We start from the raw sequence: 8,433 nt of genomic DNA on the forward strand, positions 1-8,433 counted from the left end.
AACTCCATTAGAGGACATCTTTGACTCAAATGACATCCCTAGAAAACCAAAGATGCAGCCCCTTAATGCTGCCGTTGAGGAATGCAACATTGGAACCATTGAGAAACCCAAGATAATAAAATTGTCTGCATCCTTACCTCCTGATCAAAAGCCCAAATACATTGACCTATTCAAAGAGTTTCAGGACGTGTTTGCATGGGGTTATGAGGATCTAAAATCCTATGATACCTCTGTTATCCAGCACACTATCCCTCTCAAACCTAATCAAAAGCCATTCAAACAGAAATTGAGAAGGATTAATCCCATGCTTCTCCCCTCAATTGAAAAGGAGCTACAAAAAATGTTTAAAGCTGGTATCATAGCACCAATCAGGTTTTCTGATTGGATTTCAAATTTGGTGCCCACAAGAAAGAAAACTGGTGAAATAAGGCTTTGTGTTGATCTTAGAAACTTAAATCAAGTGTCCCTCAAGGACAATTATCCCTTGCCCAAGATGGATCACATTCTCAAAAGAGTGGTAGGGGCCTCAAGGATTTCATTACTTGATGGATTCTCAGGCTTTAATCAGATCCTAGTTCACCCTGATGATCAAGACAAAACTGCATTCACAACCCCATGGGGAACTTTCAAATATGTAAAAATGCCTTTTGGATTGAAGAATGCAGGGGCAACATTTCAAAGAGCAATGGATATTGCTTTTGCCAAAGAGATTCATGACTTCCTTGTCATTTATTTGGATGATCTCACACCTTTCTCAAAGTCAGACCAAGAACATTTGAAACATTTGAGACAGATCTTCCTAACATGTAGGAAATATGGAATCTCCTTGAATCCCAAGAAATCCTTATTTGGTTTGGAAGAAGGTAAGCTATTGGGACATATCATTTCAAAGGATGGCATTAGAATTGACCCAGATAGGATACAATCTATCTTACAAATGCCTCACCCAAGAAATATCAAAGAATTGCAAGCATTCTTGGGAAAAATAAATTTCTTGAGAAGGTTTATCCCAAACTTAGGAGAACTAGTCAGATTACTAAATAACATGCTAAAGAAGGATTCAAAAGTGAAATGGACCGTTGAAGCAAATCAAGCCTTTGAAGGTATAAAATTGGCCCTTACCCAAACTCCAGTCCTAACAAATCCTCAATTTGATAAAGAATTCATCATTTTCTCTTTTTCCTCCCAACATACTATTGTTGCTGTTTTATTACAGAAAGATGACCAAGGAAATGAAAAGCCCATCGCTTTCTTTAGCAGAGCTCTTAGAGATGCACCTCTGAAATATCAAATCATGGAAAAACAAGCTTACGCTTTGGTCAAGGCCATTAAGGACTTTAGGATTTATATCCTTTATTCCCATGTTATAGCTTATGTGCCAAGTCCTATTGTAAAAGACATACTCACTCAAGAAAACTTAGAGGGTAGAAGAGGAAAATGGATTGCCAACATCTTGGAATTTGACATTGAAATAAAACCTACAAAGCTGATAAAAGGGCAAGGCTTGGCCAAATTAATGACTGAATCAAACTTCCAAGCCTTAGACATAAACCAACTGGACAATGAACCGGAGCTGGTGACTCCAAAGATCAATGTAGCCTTTGAACAATCCCCTTGGTACTCTGATATATGTTATGTGTTACAAAACCGGTGTGCTCCCCCAGGATTGTCCAGAACTAAATGTATAGGTTCTTAAAAATGAAAGCCTCAAGATTTTGTGTTATGGATGGTAATTTTCTTTGGAAAAACCATGAAGGGATATTGCTAAACTGCTTAATTGAGAATGAGACTAACAATATCATGAAAGAATTTCATGCAAGTGACTGTGGTGGACACTTGTACTGGAAGTCCACCGTGGACAAAATACTAAGGGCTGGTTACTATTGGCCCACTGTTTTCTCTGATGTTAAAAAGTTTACCACATCATGTCATAAATGTCAAGTGTTTGAGGGAAAGAGAAAGTTACTACCACTTCCCTTGAGGCCTATTGCCACAGAGAGACCTTTTCAACAATGGGGCTTGGATTTCATTGGGGAAATTCATCCCTCATCTTCAGGCCAACATAGATGGATTCTAACAGCTACATACTACTTCACTAAGTGGATTGAAGCTGTTCCATGCAGACAAGCAAATGATTCAACAATCATTCAGTTTTTGGAGAATAACATATTGGCTAGATTTGGTTGTCCTGACAAAATAATAACAGACAATGCTACTGCTTTCAGATCTAAGAAGATGGTGAATTTCTGCCACAAATTTCACATTACCTTGGGCCATTCTACTGCATACTATCCCCAAGGAAATGGCCTTGCTGAATCATCAAATAAAAGCCTGGTAAACATCATAAAGAAAGTGTTGGAAGAAAATAAGAAGAATTGGCATAAGAAGCTTGTGAATGCCTTATGGGCAGATAGACTAACAACCAAGAGATCAATTGGGACCAGCCCATATGAGTTAGTATATGGATTAGAAGCCAAATTCCCTTCATCACTAGGGATTCCTGTTATGAAACTTCTTCAAGAAAGTCAAGCTGAACCAAATGATATGCAGAGAAGGATAAATCAAATAATATGTCTGCAGCAAACTAGAGATCAAGTTTACAACAGAGTTCAAGTTTTACAAGAAAAATTAAAGAAAGCTTTTGACAGAAGGACTAAGGCAGAAGATTTCAATATTGGAGACAAAGTCCTCAAATGGGATTCAAGAAGAGAGGATAAAGGAAAACATGAAAAATTTGATTCCCTTTGGAGAGGACCATTTACTGTTCAAGCAGTGCAAGGAAACAATACTTATTTCCTTAAAAGTCTTGATGAAGCTGATTTGGATGAAGGTCCTGTAAATGGCAGGATGTTGAAGCACTATTTTGACTACTATCCATAAGTGCAGTTGTGTTTCCCTTGTACATATCCAGGTGTATATATTGCTTTCTTTAAAAATATGTAAAAACACAGTTTCTCAAGTTTTATAAGGTATCAGCAAAAGGCAAATAAGTTCAGAGATTTACCAAGATGGGAAGAGCACAATTCTGGCATTTCAAAGCAGCATACTTCAAGTTTTGGTAAAAGCAGTCAAGGGCTAAGGCATTCTGACCTGCTGTTCTTGGTCTTTCAAATGGAAAAACCATCCCCATGTGGAGCCACTGTTAGCTACCTATATCAATAGGTTTCATATTTCATGATTGGCAAAGAAAGGTCCAAATATGCTCTGCTTTGATGATGCAAAGATCCCATATTTCCTAGAGAAAACAATGTATGTACATAAGTTCTTTGTTGACTCAATTTTGATGGGTGATCCAAAAGCCTAATCTGGATCATGCCATGTTTCAATTTTTTGTTGTAGAATAGAGGAAGAAGTCTGTCCAAACTGTTTAATCTTGGCATACCAGTAGCTTAGGTAGAGAATTAAGGTTCCCAACTGCTTAATCTGGGACCTTGGAAGCAATAAGGGTAGCAGTGATAGAAAATCAAAAGGAAAAAGCCAAGGAAAAGAAAAGGGCATATAAGGGTCTGCAAGTCTAAGTGCACCCTCCATGAAGAAATAAAAAATGCTAGGCAAATAGATGGTTAGGCAGTTGGGATCGCAGAAGTGTCAGTCCTTTCTAATTGAGTGTTTGATAACCTGTTTACAAAGGAAAATCAGTGGATTGAGAAGAACCTCTTCTCCATTATGTTGCAGCAAAGCAAAGGAGCATGTATAACTTCCCAGTTTCCCCTTTCACTCCCATTCCTAACATCCCTTCATCAGTTGAGATTCATGGAAGAATTTGTGGTTTTATGGTGGTTCTTATTCCTTTAAAAGCCACATTTCTTGTCTAAAAATCTTTTCATTTTGATCTACTCCCTAAACTAAGTGATTTTCAAAATAAACTTAGTGATATCATTCCTCATTCACCCTTTTCATCCATATTAACCCCTAACTTCTATTATATAAATCCCCTATGTTACCCTTTCCCTACTATTATAACACTATGGTGTATAAACCCCAAGCATTGTATAAATATCCCTCCCCTTGGCATTATAGCCATATGTTCACTATCAGCGATCAAATTGACATTTGGTCAGCTTAAGAGCCCTAACCCTTGCCCCTCTTTCCCCTTCTGAAGTGATTTAACCCATTAAACCCTTCATTTGCTAAGAAACCTTGTGAAAACCCATTTCCACCCCTAACCCGCTTCGTTTGCAAAAAACATATAAAAACCCACTTTTTCCCGTTTACCCAAAGTTTGGCGCAAAAGCGCATTTGCATAAAAAAACATTGGAAAAACCATGTAATCCGCCAAATTTCCAAAGGTCCCGCCGGGCGCAAATCTCAAAAGAAACATTATTTTATTCCCGCCCTCCGTCCGTATCGTTCGGCCATCTCAACGTCCCGTCGAGCGTCAGATCGGGCCCCTTTGATCTGACGGCCCTCGTGCATATCGGACCGACCCCGACGTCCGAGAGTTACCTTCCGATATCTGTCAGAGGGTGACGTCAGGCCTCTGCCACGCGTCACCCCCACAGCGTATCGGAGGTACATCTGACATTTCTGCTTCCGTATCAAAAGCGGTGCGATATGAAATCGCTAACCACTTCCGGTTTCGGTTGATTCGCCCGGCCTGCGTCACCGCCAGCCTCACCGCCAGCATCACCGCTATGTCAGCGCCCCGTCCTCCAGTTGCCCCACCTGTCTGCCACTTCACCATCCCCGTGGAACTCTAGTATGCCGCCACGTCACCTGATGACTTCATGCTGACGTCATCCGACCTTGACCCACCTGATGACGTCATCCAAAAAAGGCGCCAAATTCCTAAAAAAACCATATTTTGGCCGAAATGTTGCGTTTTTTGCACTTTTTGCAAAAAACGTTGTTGTATCCTTTGCATGAATTTCACGTCCGAGCCTTCGCCAACCTGCTGAATTCGACCTCGAGACCGCTGGCGCGCCATTTCACCTGCATCCTTGACCATTGCTAACTGTATATGAGGTATTTATCCGTGCAAATCCTTTATGCGCCCCGTTTTGTCTGTGAATTGCCAAAATAACTTAAAACAGTGAAAAAATATATAATTCACCGGCAAATCCCCTGTGCCTGGTCCCCATTTGCACCTAGAACGTCGAAATTCACCAGCTAAGCCTCGTTTACCTGAAATTTTATGAAAACTGTATTCTGTTCGCGCAATCGCGAACTGGTTACCCACACTGTACCAATTTGCGGTAAAAGAGAGAGCAAGGCCAGACATTTGCCTTATTCGTGTTCTAAGCAGTATTTCAATTGCTGCAGCTCACCTTTTGTCCTCTGTTCCTGAGTAATTCACCTTCTTGTTCATAGAAAACTCTTTGGTGTTGTTCTACACAGTAACACTAGTCCATAAACAACAGAATCCTAAAGGAAATCATGGATCCACCAGTAGCCCCGGTGGCATTAAACGTTGCTCCATTGAATGCCCCTCAGAGAGAATTGGAGTGGCAGCCTCTAGCAGACCTGGACTATCAAATTTCAGAGGAAATGCTGATGAGGACCAAGTTCCACATCCACCTGCTAAATGAATTAAAGGCTAAACATGAGAGTGGGACAGATGTGCTGGGCATATGGGACTCTTTTCTCCCTATATTCAAGCTCCCTCAGGTCAATCAGTTCCCTGAGTTGATCCACCTATGTGCTGAAAACTATGACCCTACTCAGAGGGCAGTGCTTGACCCTTCAGGCTCAGCTGTGTTCTATATCACCCCAGAAGCTATCAAAGAGATGCTCTGCTTCAACACTGAGAAGAAATTGGTCCCTCTATCACTCATAGACTTGATAAATCAAGGAGCCAGATTGACAGATGCTCAGGTCACCAAATTAAATCAGCTGTATATTGACTCTGACTCTGTGAAGTATCCTCCTATTAACCAAGTATACCTCAACCAATTGGGCAGAGATCTTGCAGACATGATTAGTCCCATTTTGGGCTATAATTCAATTGAATTTGTTGATGAAACTGTGCTGGTGATGATGCTCATGTTCACTCCTGGCAAGTCTCCAATCTGCTATGACTATGCCACCTACATCTCTGATAAAATACATGAGCAGTTGATGAACTTGGCCCGAGAAAAGGTGTTCAGATACACCTCCTACATTTATCATTTGATCTTATATTATCAACATGAGAAGTTTTCTTTGCTATCAAAAGAGTGGATGCCCAAGGCAATCCAAGGTCAGTGGTCTATTGGTCCTCTGCCTTCCACTACAGATCTCATTCCCCATACACTTACTGTGAGTTCATAGATCTCTTCATCCACCCAGCCATGTCTATGCTGATGAGCTCACCTCCTCCAAGACTCACTGGTGAGATGCAAAGGATCCTTCAGTTATCCAAAACATACAGCATTGGGGACTAGTACTTTTACCCGAACCACACGGTCATCAGGGTATATGGGTTTGAATTGCCTCCCTACAGATTGCCCAGATATGTACCCATGAGATTGTTTGCCCTGGAATATTTCAGGCAGTTTGGGAATGCTGATGTGCTGCACTTTTCAGGCAGAGGTAAAAAAGCACAGCTGAAGGTCAGGAACCAACTTGGCCACTTTATATACAACAAAAGGGAGGAAGGTTGGAAAGAGGCGGATAGCATGTTAGAATCCCTTGGCTTGCAAACTAGTTTCCTTTGGAAACCATATGACCCCAATCACTTCATAACTTTAAGAAGGGTCAAGTATAGGCTGTCAGGTTATGACCATGTGAGGATTCCTCACATAGAAAAATATGCAAATCAAGTAAAATGGAGGAGAGGAACCCTAGAGGAGCCTGTTACACAAGAAGAGTTGAATCAAAGAGCAGTGAGAAATCTGAAAAAGATGGCTGGCATTGAACTTTTTTCACAGGTACTCACTCTTCCAAGCACACAAGTGGGAGCAGTTGCCTCGTCCTCAACTGCAAATCAGCAAGCAGCCAAAGCTAGTGAGCAAACCTCTAGCAAAGGTAAGGAAAAAGAGATGGAAACAGAACAGCCGCCTCATGCGGAGGTGCAGCAGCAACAGCAGCAGGTAGAGCAGCCACAACAGCAGCAACAACAAGAAGAGGGGCAGCATGACAAAGAGCAGCCATTACAGCAAGAAAGGGCAGCTGAGGCCCCAATTTTCACTGACCAGCAGGCTCAGAACACTGTGCCTCCTAGGAAAGAGACTACTACTGAAGCCTCAGCCCTCCAAACTCCACAAAAGGAGGATATAAGTAGGAAAAGGGACAGAGAGACTCCCCTCACATCATCCATAAATCAGGGAGAGAAAAGGCATAGAGTGAATCCCTTCTCTGAGGAGGAAATGCCAATAGGGCAGTCTCTGGGCATGGGCCCACCTAGTAGAGAAGCATCTGCTAGCTCCTTCCAGCAGGGACAAGACAGAACAATGGGAGGAGAAGTCAGCTCCTCAAGCCACCAAAGAGAAGCTGAAGGAGGAATCAAACAGCAGTTTATTGATATTAAAAGGAAAAATGAGCCACTTAAAATACAGCTCTATAATCATCTGCTGAAAATGGCTCCTACCAACCAGCAAAGACTGATGTCTGCCTATGATGTTCATGAGGGCAAGATGATAATGAGTCATTTTATGCCAGCTGTAGTACAGCCACAGTCCCCTGCAGATTATATAAGGACCAATCTTGAGGTCCTTGCCAAGGACATCCACCCAATGGATCAAATCGAATTGCACAAGCAAACGGGCGAGATGGTGTATGCCTCCTTGGCAGATAAGACACTAGTGAATTACAGGCTAGAAAATAGCCTAAATAATACAACTGCCCAGCTTGAGTTGGAAAGGGCATCCTCTCAAGCAAAGGATAACAGAATTAAAGCCTTGGAGGAAATAATTATAGAACTTGGGCATGATCCCAAGGATATTAAGGCTGTGCAGGCATTGTTGAAATTGAGGGATGCAGACATTGCAGCCCTTAGAAAGATGGTCAAAGTCCCAGCAACAATTCACCCAAAAACTGAAGAATTTGCTCAGCTGAGACATGATCAAGATGCCACAGCTTTGCTGGTATCCCTATACAAACAACTAATCCAGACCCAAGAGAAGTTGGGAGAGTCAGAGGCTACCCAGGCAGCATTGCAGGTAGCATTGCAGCAAAAGGAAGGAGGTCAAACCTCTCAGCCTCCTCCTGAAATAATTAACCTTGAGGAAGCTCCTCAAACCACTGCTCCCCCTACTCAACAAACAGAACAGACAGCACCATCCACCTCAGCACCAGCGCCAACAACAGACCAGGCTTCAAGCCTGGACATGCAGAAACTAAGGAATGAAATCCAAGCCCTGGAAGCCCAAATGTCAGAGTTAAAAGAGGCCAGGGAAAATTTGGTCAAGTTGAATGAAAGATATGACAAATCCAAGCAGACTGTAGCAGAAAAGGGCAGGGAAATAAAGGCCCTTAAAGACAGGATAAAGGAGGTAGAGAAGGAGCTCACATTGG

The sequence above is a fragment of the Pinus tabuliformis genome, chromosome 5_2 (genome assembly GCF_031772625.1).
Source record: "Pinus tabuliformis cultivar Carrire ecotype Pingquan chromosome 5_2, CPIR1, whole genome shotgun sequence".
NCBI lineage: Eukaryota > Viridiplantae > Streptophyta > Pinopsida > Pinales > Pinaceae > Pinus > Pinus tabuliformis.